We start from the raw sequence: 13895 nt of genomic DNA on the forward strand, positions 1-13895 counted from the left end.
GGGTTTCTGCTGGGAGAGAAAAAGTCGAACAGTACTTGGCACCAGGCTAGAAATAGGAAGTTGCAAAATCTAGGGTCTTTGGCAAAAGTCTGAAAAAAACCAGCAAATAGTAAGAATCCAGGTCATCTGTACTCTGTACATCTGTACAGCTCACTGTCTTGCCTTCAGCTGGTCTCTGTCAGCAGACCCACAAGCATCTCACCTGAAATGAGCTTTAGTGGTCACATATAGAGTATCCAGTAAGACAACCATAAAATTTACCTAGCAAAATGCATGGCAACTGGCAGAAGATATCTGGTTGCTGCTTGAAAGATTAATGGCAAACCACCAATATCCTTCATGCCTAGCTTCACAGAGCTTTGTTTATTATTCATTACCAGAGAGAAGATTCTACAATGATCAACCTCTATTTAATAAGTGGTACAGTGAGCATGAGGGGAAGAATTGGAGAAGGCCATTGCACCTCCTCTATGAAAAAAAAAGCCTGTAAGCAAACAATTCACACTCTAGAAGCTCTCCTGCTCCCTACAGGAGTCACACAGCAGAATAGAGTGAATTTCTTTACCCAGAAACAATGAGTTGTCTCATCAATTTTGACAAGTGTGAAGTGCAAGGATAAAGGTCTGGAAATGCTACCATGTGAGATATTTGAACAACGAAGATTTTAACAGGTATTTGTGTGCTGGGCTGCTTCATTCTTAAGTTCCACTCTTCATGTCATATCAAGAATAGACATCAACCTTCCACCAAGCTTCTTTGAGACTTGGGGAGATGAGACTAGGTGGCTTTTACAAGAGACAGCAAATGAAAGCTAAGGACTTGCAAATAGAATACTGTTAACCTAATAAAATTGGGACAGATACAGGAAATGTGAAAAGAGAACAGGAAGGAAAATAATACATAAGGACTTGTCTACTCACAGAGATTTCACATTTATCTCTATTTTATGGAGACATAGAGTACAGTGACAATTCTTTTCTTAAATTTGGATGGTTTATGTATCACTCCTCATTGTTTTAAAACAATGGTGAGAAAATGGGAGAAAATCTGTTGTTAGTAAAAATTTCTAAGCATTTCCAGGAATGTTTGCCTTTCCTGGAGGGAAAAGTTCCAGCTACTATTTCAGTAACCCATCCTGTCACACTGTCAGCTTGTTTGGTCTGTCCTTTCAAAGAGAAATGTACAACTAAATAATCTACACTAAAATCATGTACACTAAAAACATCTTCAGCACTGAGAGTAGGTGTACAGCATAAAACTGTAACCAGTGCCTACTGCGTCAGACCCCTGGCCCATGTTGCATGGTATTCTTTTTCGACAATGAAAAAACTGATGCTGATTTGGGAAGTGCACGTGCGTAAAGACACATCCTTCTCTCCTTTTTCCTTCTTGGGGGTCTTAGAAGGCACCTCCTTGCCTATGGTCTCTAATATTCACAAATATGTCTTATCCTTTTCTGAATCTGCTGGTACGTCTGCAGCAAATTCCACAAATTTGATGCCCAATGAAAAAAGAAATCTTTTCTTTTACTAACTTTAAGCTGATCTTCTACTTATTTAATCAGGTAGCACAAGTTTCTCACTCAAAGTATCCACCATATTGATTTTATTACAAACTTCAACCTTCTGTTCTCCAAACTAAACAGTCCCAGATATTTAATTTCTTCTCTTAAGGCAGCTGCTCTACCCTGTGTCCAGTGTTGCACACTGAGTTGATTTTGGCAACAGCAACTCTAAAATCCCTTTCCTGAGTTGTAACGGCCAGTTTCAAGTTCAGCATCATGTAAGTATGATTTAGATTATTAGATTATTAATGCAAATACAGAACTCAAGCTTATTTTGATATTATACCTAAAATTAAAATGCAAATCAGCCCTTTTTCCAGTCCTTGGAATATGGTCTTTTTTTATCCTTTTGACAACTTTTATAGGCTTAAAGCTGGTAACAGTTTTTAGGGGAAAAAATACAAAGTATCTTAGAAAACTAATTTTGTAGCATTTTCTTGGGTGTCTGAAGAACAGCATGTTACTATCAAAAAAGGTCTGCTCAACGTTCAACTGAAATTTAAAGTAAACATCCTTCTCAGGTTGGCAAGCACTTAGCCATAGTTTTTTATTGATATCTTTATAAAGATTATAAAGTCATTATAAAATTAACATTAATTTGTTGAGAATTGACTGTATTAGGCATTGCCCTTCTTGTAACTCATCAGAACTGTCACCACACACAATATATAAAGCAGTTATATTCCATATAACTGTTTCCATGTATTCCATCAAAATATTGGATGTTATTGCAAAGTTTGGCAGATAATTTTAGGGGATAAGGCCAAAACCAAAGCAGCTCATAGAATGAAATTTCCTCATGTCCCGAAGATTGCTCTCAAACTATATATAATGGGTCCCACTTCTAAACTATGTCATTGGAGAGAATTCCACCCATTGTGAATGGGAGTTATTTATTGCTTTTGCAGATATTTTCACCAGTTTGCTGGACTACCATATATGTATATGGAAATCACCTGCCTCAGATCATTGCTTTTGCTCTATGCAAAATTGGCTGTTTTGCTAAATCTGCTCCTTGTTTTCTGTCAGGGTGTTTTGGAAGTGGACTAGACAGCAGTCCTGACGATTGCTACAAAAACAGTATTTACCAGACAGAGGAACTGATGTTTATGGATTTGTGCCAAAAACAATTGACCTGGTTATCCTGACTGGGTAAATACCAGTATATCACTTGTAAAGAGTCTGAGAGAAGTGTATTCATGCCTGGTTCTAAAATCCTGTTCATTGATACTTTTGCTAAAGGGAATGAAAAATAAACACATAGAACTGTCACTGTGAAAAAAACCCCAAACACTGGATGCTTGTTCTGCAGTGTGTAAACTGCTGGAATATTCTTGGTCCTTGCCTCTTATTATGACTTCAGTCCGCTGAAATCTGTATGAGCTAAAGTCTCCTGTTTGAAAGTGCTATACAGGCTGGAGAGAAGATTACCTACTTTACATCAGCACTGTTCTGTTTCATATCCCCCAAAAGAAATACCTAATCATTTTATGTTTGTTATTTCCTGTCCTACCTCCTTCTGCAGGTAACAACAACAACTACCTCCCCTACTGAGAGCCTGAGTAAGATATGTAAGTGAAGTCTTACAGGGAAATCTTCTTCCCTCTTCTGCACTGGGACCTTGGACCTTTGTTATTTTAATATTCAGTGCTTTATGTCTGGCAGAGAAGTCTTGCCAGGTCTCATTGTAGAGGACCACAGCTTCTCACATGAAGACAGCAGTGAGGAAAAAAACAAATACATTGGAAGATAGTGTTTCCCAGTTTGGTTTATAAATCTGCCTGGGCCAGTTGGGCTGTGGTCTTTCACTTCTTGAGGCTCATTACCTGTTTACTGTGCTAACAGCACACATTTTGGCTTGTGTTATGTAAAGATGAAGAAAAACTCTGTCAGAATATCTTGCAAATCCATTTGAAAAATCCTGCATTTTGTGACAATGTGGACCATTCTGTTGCCAGGATATTGCCTGCTGAAGGAATATCCTTCACCTCATATACAACCTGTCCCTATTGGGTGAGTCTGCTCCAGAAAAGGTTGAATCTGAGGGTGACAATGAGAATCATAAAGTCATAGAATTGTTTATGTTGAAAAGGATCTTTAAAACCATCAAGTCCAACCATTAAACTAAAACTCCAAGTGAATCAGTAAACCACGTCCCTAAGCACCACATCTACACATCTTGTAAGTACCTCCAGGGGTGGTGACTCAATCATTTCCCTGGATGGCCTGTTCCAGTGCTTGACAACTCTTTTGGTGAAGAGATTTTTCCTAATATCCAATCTAAACCTCCTCTGATGCAACTTAAGGCCATTTCCTCTTGTTCTGTTGCTTCTCCCTTGGGAGAAGAGATGAATCCCCACCTGACCACAACCTCTTTTCAGCTAGTTGTAGACAGCGATAAGGACTCCCCTGATTCTCCTTTTCTCCAGGCTAAACAATGCCAGCTCACTCACCTGTTCCACATAAGACTTACTAAGCTATCAGAGAGCATCCAAATGAGGACAACAAAGATGGTGAAGAGCTTTGAGAGGAAGCTGCATGAGGAGCAGCTGAGGTCACTTGGTCTGTTCAGCCTGGAGAAGAGGAAACTGAGGGGAGATTTCATTGCAGTCTACAACTTCCTCATGATGGGAAGAGAAGGGGTAGGCACTGATCTCTTCTCTGTGGTGACCAGTGACAGAATGCAGGGGAATGGGCTGAAGTTGTGTCAGAGGAAGTTTAGGTTGGATATTAAAAAGAGGTTCTTCACCATTGGTTGGGCACTGGAACATGTTCTCCAGGGAAGTGGTCACAGCACCAAGCCTGATAGAGTCCAAGAAGCATTTGGATCATGCTCTCGGATACATGGTGTGACTCCTGGGATGGTCATGTACAGGGCTGGGCATTGGACATGATCCTTGTGGGTCCCTTCCAACTCAGCATATTCTGTGATTCGTTCTCTACATCTTCACCAGATTATTCTGATTTCTCATATTTCTTAGCATGGATACAGGAATTCAGCAGGAGTCTCCCATGGTGTTATCCAACACAGAAAAGTCTGTGGGGATACCTCTGTGGGTGAGAGAAGAAAGTGCAGCTCTTTTAAGTTAGGACGTGACGCTGCTGGGAATCAAGAAGGTCATGTTCTATAACTGGGAACAAATTTCACAAGCAGACTGATCCTCGTTTGATGTTTTCAGACATGTCAGCTTAAAGCTAATCAAGCAAAGTAGTTTTTTCCAGTCCTCTGAGTTTTGAACTAATGTGTTTTGCTGGCTAAAGGATTTGATATTAGCCCTACTGTAAACAACCATGAAATCTGAGATGTCTTTTGTCTCCTTGTGATTCATGCAGAGACCTTTACCATTTTAAGCCCAGCGATCAGTATAGAAAACTGATTTGATCAAGATAAAAATTGTGTTTTGTTAATCAGAAATGAACTAGCTCTCCAAGAGCTGAGTAAAGCTGAAGAGTTAAAGCAAATCTGTGCTGCAAGAGGGGCAAACAATAAAATAAGGTTGCCATTCTCTCTTAAGTAGAAGAGAAAATGTGAATTCTTCCTGATTTCTGTATCATCACCTGATGAGAAGCAGCCACCTTCAGAGCTATGCTGGACTGCAGCACTCCACACTGCTGTTTTCATAATGGCATCACCCCCATTAATTTTGCTGTGAACAAATCTGAGCACAAATGCCCTGAAACAACACTATGTGTGATTTCTTCCCACGTGGTACCTGGGACAAACAGTTCCCCCAGCGTTAGCAGGAGAACTTGCATGAGTGAAGAGAAAAAGATTTTGTTGGATGTTCACATACTTCAAATGAACTTTCTTCTCACATCTATAGGTATAGAAATGTAAACCTCTCCCCCTCTTTCCCAGGCAATTAACATCTATGTTCATTGCTTTCCACATTCTCAACTTTCAGGAAGAACCATAATCCAGCTACAGTCATAGCCCATCAACTTTTAATTTCCAGAGAACTGCCCACATTCAGGCACTCACAGCATTCCTCCAAACACATAACTGCCCGTGAGCACAGAATCAAACCTGCCATATCAGCCTGGCATCGCTCTCTGTAACTGCACACTTGGCAGAAGGGGAGGAGGAAGGAGGAGAGCAGATTGCAGCTATACCACTAAAAAAATCCTGAAATATCCACCTGCCCTAAACAAAGATGAGAATATTATTTGTTTCTTCTGAGCTCAAGGATGTCTTTTTCTGGAATTTAAGATTTAGAAAATCAAATACTAGATCAGTTTTAAGAAAATAATTAAAATTCTTAAATTTCATCTATATTTTAAATATCATGAAAATACATTTGTTATTCCCCTCCCTGCCCAACCACAAGTTAACATCTCAGAGAGCTTTCTGTGGATTGCATAATACCAGGTTACCTGGTTGCTACTGCTCCAGTTGGTTGTTTTACCATCGGACTGCTGACTGTCAGCTTGTGTTTCTACCCTGCACAACACTGAAAGCAGTTTGTGGGAATAAACCATGGAGAAGAACACTGATAGAAAAAGAGCTGTTTAAACATTAAGTATCTGAATAGTTCTGACTGGGAGCTGATTCTTAAAAATCTTGTGGATATGGGCAGATACAACCCAAATGTTGGAGCCATCCACATATTATTCCAGTCTTCAGGTATAAATTTTGGCCATATAACATCCTCTGGTAGGAGAAAGCCTTTCAGTTAAAGAACAAATCTAAAGAGTGCTGAGCCACTCCTGATAAATGACTGAGTCCTGTTCCATCCAAGGAAATTTTGGAAGGGGCTGTGAAAGTACTGCCACATGTGCTGGTCAAGGGCAAAGGTTTCTCCTTGGGGTCAGGTAAGGAGCACTTCCAGGAGGGAACAGTGCATGTTCTTTCTGCAGCCAGAAAGAGGGACAGGCTTTAAGCAGCCTCTCCCTTCCCAGCAACAGCATTTTCAGGAAAACCGTGGGCTTCTTAAAAGACAGTGTGCAGCAGATGAATCTGTGTAGTTAAACAGTAACTCTCTTCTTTTGGGCAGACCATCCCCCTGCTCCTTCTTTTCCTTTCTACCACCACCACCAGCTTCACCATAATATTAAAGCAAACAGCAGTCCCTCAGCAACCACAGCTGTTGCCAAGGAGAGACAGAGCATTCGTCCTTGCAGAGCACAACTGCCCCACTACCAGCAATTCTGCACAACTCCACAGATGGGGAGATACACAGCACCCAGACACGTGCCCTGGAGGCGGCACAGGCAAGTCACAGACAGTGAAGATACCTCTTTTTTCTAAGCAGTCTGATCACAGAGAAGAGCAGTAGTCAAAAAAAAAAAAAAAAATTGGTCTTTGGATGCATTTCAACTCATGTGCCAAACTCCTGATAACAGAAACTGGTTTCCACTGGAATTATTTTTATTATTATTATTTGAGGGAGTAAATATGACACTGTTTGTCTGGGTCTTTTTTGTTTTACCAAAGAGAAATGAACATTTTTCCCCTCTGGCAGTTTTCAGATGTGACAAAAACCCTTAGTGGGGACAGTGGGTACATAGGAGCACACCACAACCCCCTCACCAGGGTCTGAAATGGGACAGAGAGCACTGGTAGCCACGGTGTCATTTGAAGCAGTTCTGTAGTAAGCTCAGTGACAGCCACTGCTGCCTCCAAACAGGCAAGGAGCAGGTAACTAATTAAGATCACCAAGTGTGTCCTGCTGCCTGAACAGCTGAAGAGCTCCCTCAGTCCCTGGGCTTCTCCTACACGTGACCCATGTCCCACCCTACACTGCTCCCATCCCATAGCTGATGCCTCCCCAAATGCAGCAAGCAGTTCATGCCAGTCCCAGATCTGCCTTGCTCCCTCCCTCCCCATCCTCCCTCTGCTTCTGACTGTCCCAGCTGTAGCTTAGATGTTACCCTGCAACCTTCTTTCTGTAGATGGTGGTTTCCTGCTGCAGGAAGTTACAGTTCCCCTTTGACGTCACCAAAATAAATCACCTCTTGTCCCTTACCCTCATTTTCAATAAAACATATGAGTTATAATCTTGTGGATATTTTCCTTAGCAAAATGATAAATAAAAATTCTCCCCTTTCATCAGGCTGTTCTTTCTCCCATGCCACGTGAATAGTAGAAAGAAGAAAGCCCAGAAACTCACCAAAAGCAGAGCAGAGTTTTTCCCTTCACCATCTGTTATGTTCTGCATTCCACCCCACTGCTGCCACCCAGGGAACAAGCCCACCCTATATGGGGAAATGTAATACGGGACTGAAACAGCTTATTCTGCCCTAAGTTTATGATCCTCACTTTTTTTGTTTTCTTGGTTGGTTTTGTTTTCATTTAGTATGGTCTCACAGTCCACAAGTTTAAGATTAAGCTTCACATTCAGATAATCCCTCAGAACCTTTACATGAAATTTGGTGTTAAATGATCACATTTATACACTTTCTCCTCATCCAGTCCCATTTATTACTCCATGCCTCCAGTTTTATCCATATGTCTTGCAAGATTTTAAGAAAATCTAGATTTTTTTTATGTCTGGTGAACTTGCCTGGCTTTCAGTTTGATGAGGGGAGCTGCACATACTGCAAGCTGAGATGTCCTCACTGCTGTGCCCCAGGCAACTCTGCAGCTCTGAGAAGGGCATCCAAGGGGAGGTCCCAAGATAATGAATGAAGCCAATTTTTAGAAGTTAAATAGAATAGCCTAGTCAGAAGCATTAGATTCCATCTACAAAACTGAAAGCAAGAGCAGCGATAAAAGATAGAAGACTTAATATCATGGGTTTTCCACTTTAGCCTTATTATCTACAAAAAAAATCTTAAGACCAATCAAGTTCCAAAAAATGACCAAGTCAAACTATATCAGGTAGCAGAGGTCTTCTTAGCCTGAGGTTGCCTCAAAAACATTCAGAATGCAAACAAGGAAATCCCCTTTAAAAGCACTGTAGTTCTCAACCATGTCTCCTGCCAGAAAGGCTGACACGAGCAGGTAAGTAACAACCTGGTACCTCATTGGATAGAGTAGTTTTGTCCTGGTAGGAAGCTATTTTCAACTGTTTATCATCAGTAGTCCAGCTCAGCCTCTGCCAGGAGTATCCAACATCATTCTAGATGTGTCAGTGTAAGGGAATGTGACATCTGGGGTAGAGAGAGAGGAAAGGGAAAGTATTGCACAGCACCACAGCACTTTGTTATTCATTTGAAACAATTGCCAACTTTGGTGACTTTATTGAGCTGTTTAAAAAAAAAAAAAAAAAAAAATCAAAGTACAAATGTCATTGATATCTGTAACATAAACATTGTCTAAGAAGGCGAATTGGTGAAAAGGCTGTAAAACACTGTGTTCTGCAGAGTACCGGGCAATCTGTCTATGACACCATATCAGAGTGTTCTAAGGGCAACACAGACAGCAAAAAGACAAGAGCAAGGGGACTCTTCCACACCCATGCATATAAAGAGGTGTTAGCAAAAGTGCAGGGATATTTCCTTAGGAAAACAAATTAAAAACATAGCCCAAACCGAAAACATTGCCCCATACCATGGAAGTATTTTTTATTCTCACAAGCGTGAAAGTGAAGGGTCTGGGGGGGGGTAGTTTATAGCAAAGGACATGGAGATGCTTCACAGTACCTTGTGATGGAGCCAGGAGGAACCCTCCTAGAAGCCTCTGTGAGATTATTTTAATGTTTAGTTCAGACAGAATAGTCCTCCATTATTGCACAGCAGTGTGGGTTTTACACCAGCCCAAAAGTAAAGAAAATTGCTAGCCACAGAGAGAAGGAATTAAAAGTGAAGGGAATGAGAACAGGGTAGTCGTAGTGTGTCAAAATGTAAAATTAGGGTTCAGACTTCCTTCATTATTGTGAGTTCTCTTTAAGCCTAGAAAATGTGAAGTAACATGAATTATCTTAAACCACATTCACTGAAGTTTAGGCTTTGGTATGTACACTTGTCTTGGCTATGGCTCAGAATATGCATGTGTACATTTAGTACAGCAACGATGAACAGCAAATTAAGATATTGAGGAGGATTTGGCTCTAAAGCCAAAGTCATTTGCTTTAGAGTGAAAAGAAATTGGAAAGATTGAAAAGCTCAGCAAAATAAAGCTAGTGAGTATGGATGGAGGAAAGAGTGCAGTAGGAGGATTAGGAGGGAAGCCCACAAGTGAGCAAACTCAGTGTCCTCTAGAAAGGAAAAATCTGAAAAGAGGACTGCTGCAGAAAGCATGGGAAAGAGGTCTTGTCAAACACTACAGTCCTTACAGAAGTCATCTACCCATAATAAGAGCCAGAAAGAGACCTTGAGGAAGATGAAGCTGAGAAACAAAGCATGAAGACTATAGGCACAAAATGTAGCAAGACAGAGAGGTGGAAGTGCTAGACCAAAAAAGCACACTGTTGGATTCCTGCTCTGACTCCAGATTGTTCTCAGTGTGTTTTTATGAGGAGCTGTTGTCTTTTAGACTGGATGCATTTGCCAGGATGCAAGGATAAATATTTGGCTTCCAAAAAGAGATACGCTCTATTTGAAATAGACATCTAGGTTAGACAGCATGATGTGTGTATGGGTTTTATGGGGATACTAAAGAGGCAGCTGAAGACACTGGTCCTGTTTTTAGATTGTTAAATTTTGATTTGGTGAATCCATCTTAGGAGATCATTTAGGAGACCTCATATCTGACCTATTACATCAGGACCTGTAAACACATCTTTGGGGCATGTCACACAAGGTTTTCAGCTCAGGTATATAGTTTTTCAGCTCATACAGTTATTTGGAGTGCCCTTCTCCCCAGCTGTCCACAGCCTTGAAAATCTCAAACATTGTCATGAACCTGGCACAAAGCAGGTGATAGTTTTAGCAAGTTAGCTTACATGGGTTCACTAGATTAGGAGGAACCTTCTCCAAACTTTGTACTGTTTCTGTAGTCCCTAAATACTGTGGGCTCCTAGGTGCTGTGCTGCCAGCCCTCCTTTTCCTGCCCCTTGCACAGATTGCCCTTCCAGCAGCAGAAGCAGCCAAACCCTGTGGCAGAGGGCATAAGGAGAGCAGGAAAGAAGTGTGTCCACTGCACATGCATTCTCAGCACCGAGAATTTGATGTGTGAAATTACATTATTCCCCAAATATGTGACATAATCATATCAGCATGTATCCCATTGCAAGAATCTCATCTGGTTCTTACAGGTCTTAATGTTGCCACCACCAGGTGCCAGTTTATGGTTACTGTGATAAATGCCTGAGGAAGGATTTGTTGATAGGACAGTGGTATTTGCCCACCAGAAATGGGAAGGAGACTTTCTAGCTTTTAAACTGTAGTTATTGCTTCACCCTTGTTTACTGTATTCTTTCTTGTCAGTTGAACAGGAAATTAAAAGCAGAAGTGAATTTTTTTTTATATATAAACATTTGCGGTAAGCAATGAGCCACAACAGTGTCACAACCAAAACACAGTTGCTCAACGGCACCTGTTAGTGCACTTACTTTGACATAAAATGTGTTCTTTACTGTTGTCTACAGGGAAAACCAGCAGCAACCTCTTACCCTGCAGCTCCAGATGGAAACAAAATTTGTTACCTTGATCTTGCATATTATGGCAGATGATAATAACAAAATTTCAGTGATTAAACTTGTTTTTCACTTACTACAAAGTGCATGCTATACCCTGCAACCAGAAAACCTTGAGAAATGAGACTAAACCAAGCTGCTTATTTACAGATAAATATTTTCATGGGACCTGAATATATGCATAAAAGAAAGTATACCTGAGGGCATATTTTTACTTGAATTTTCTTTATGGCTGAATTAGTGCTAGAGAGATGCCAGAGTCTTAACAAGAGTCGCCTGTTTCTTTGTATGTTCTCACAAACTCCCACAGTCCTAAATAGAGGGAGACTTTAAAGCAATGGCTAAGGCAAAAGGGTAACCATGTAATTAGGATCTGATCAGAAGTTCTGCCAAGTTTCTACTAAGATAATTCATTGTAGTGTGCACAGTGCAGATGTTACCCGTATATTTAGGGCCAAGAGTTTTTTTTAAGAGGTTTGTGAAAGATAACTGAAGTAAGCAAGAGCAATCCAGGGAAGTTCTAATTCACTACAATGGGGCATATACTCCCAGTGGAAAAGGTGTATCGGACCATACGCTTACAAAAAAGGCAGTTTTGTGTTAGCCAGTGTGGAAGATCAAGAAGACATATCTTCTTAGCAGGTCTACAGGGAGCCTGATCCATAAGTTCCTGGGGAACCACATGAAATTAGGACACTTCCTGACAGTGTCCAGTGGGAGCAGATTTTTATATATCACAAGAAAATAGTATGGTAGGCATGGACTGTCCTTCTCTGTAGAAATGTAGCACAAGTATGATAATTTGGCTCTGAAAGTGTCTTACATACAGTCATGCTAAAGCCAACTTTGCTGGAATAAAAAGAGAGAAAAAAGTTGGTAAGCAAGCAGATGAAAGTATAAAAGATTTCATCTATCTGTGAAATGAAAAAAAGAATGAAAGAGATGCTAAAGTTGTCATGGACAGTTTTCATTATCAAGTTATGACTTCAGAGTGATGGACCAAATACTGAGAGTCAATATTCAGAATAAGCATGGGCTGAGGGTTCTTCTCATAAAACATGCTAAATGGCCCACAGGATAAGGTCTTATTGCATGAGTTTTGATGGAGTAAGGTCTGCAGACAAAGGGTGCATCCCTTAACATTTAACAGAAATTCTGAGAACTGGTAATATCTAGGTTCCATCCCACAAAACCAAGGAAAATACTATGAAAGCAGGGTCTTGTAAGAGATATAAAGAGGACTCAACAAGAATTAGCATCTGAGAAACCTGAAAGTGGACTCACAAATCTATGTTTAACATCTATTCACAGTATTAAGTAGTAGGGGAAAGGCCTGTAAGTTTGTTGTCAATTTTTCTTTTTTCTTTTTTTTTTTTTTTACCTTTAATATTTCGGGGGAGGGAGGAAGAGCAAACAGCACAAAAAAGGACACCTGTGGGGAAGATCGTTCTTTGCAACTTGTAAAGCTAAGATTGTACAACAACAGAAGAATAAATGTCAAAGGAAAAAAAAAACACTGTGTACAGTGCTAGCAAAAGGGCATTACTCATAGCCTGGTATAAACAACTAACAACTCCCATCTGGCAAAGGGAAATACACCAAAATTCCTGCCGTTGATAACTGAGGCCTGTTATGGGAAATGCCTGCAGGATCCAAATATGATTGAAGCAGAAGGAAGGGAAATGACATGCTCATGTCCAAAATAGCTTGGAGCCTGACAGCATTTGAGGTGCTTCAAAATGGCACACATTTACAAATGAAAAGCAAGTAAAAGTGGACGTTGGGTACAGAGAATTTCATAACTTTTTCATGATGAGTATCCATGATACCATCAATCCTAACATCCCATTCAGAGGAGAGAAGAGCAGAACCAGGCAGCAGTGGTTCAAACTGAAAAATATGGGTGAAACAATTTGGAAAAAGGAAATCAAAAACTAAAATCTGTAAGCTTTTCAATAATTTCAGAGAAGCTGTCATTCATACAGAGCTTAAGCCACAACCTACCAAAGCCAAAAAGAGCCTTGCTGTGAGATTCAGTGGGCTTTGGCTCACGTCCATCAGCTAAACGCTTTCTCTGGCAAGTCTACAGAGTGATTCAGCCCCAAACTGCTCAGGACAGCCAATTTCAAAAGTCCTATTCATAGTCTAAAAAAGGCAACTGGATGTCATTCCACAGTCCTAGTTGCACAATTGTCTTCAAACAGGTGGCAGAAACAACATCCGTGACCAGCCAGAAAACCAGAGAAATTTGGGAGCCTGTGCTAGAGCAAGATTTTATAGCTAACACTCATCATGTAGAAAAAAATTAATATTTTTCATTGAGGTCACTCTCTCTAAAGCACTGGTCAAGCCTTTTCCTTTTTTTTTTTTTTTTTTTTTTCCTGATTTCACTGCAGAATGAATACATTCATCTCCTCTTACAAGAAATCAAATTAGCATGTGGAACTGATACAGCAAACAGTAGCAGGCATGGTATTATGCTTGAGGGTCTTTCCATTATGGCAGGAAGAAAGATACCTAGAAATTAAATTTGCATTTTTAGATAAAGGTGTTGGTATTAGTATTATGGATAAAGAAAAACTGGAGTACATCTCACAGAATAGGAATTTCTGGTGGAAATAAAGCAGATATTTTTACAGCTTAACCAGGAAAGATGCAAATCAATAGGCATAAAAATAGATTATTAGGTCCTTCTTTTGTAAATAGAGGTTTTTTAAAAGATCATAATTTCCAGCCTTTATAAGACTAGTATCCTAAACAGAGAGTAGTGGTCAATGGCTCAGTGGCCAGATGGAGTTCAGTGACAGGTGATA

Source organism: Myiozetetes cayanensis, unplaced genomic scaffold (assembly GCF_022539395.1).
Source record: "Myiozetetes cayanensis isolate MyiCay16 unplaced genomic scaffold, myiCay2020 scf3, whole genome shotgun sequence".
NCBI lineage: Eukaryota > Metazoa > Chordata > Aves > Passeriformes > Tyrannidae > Myiozetetes > Myiozetetes cayanensis.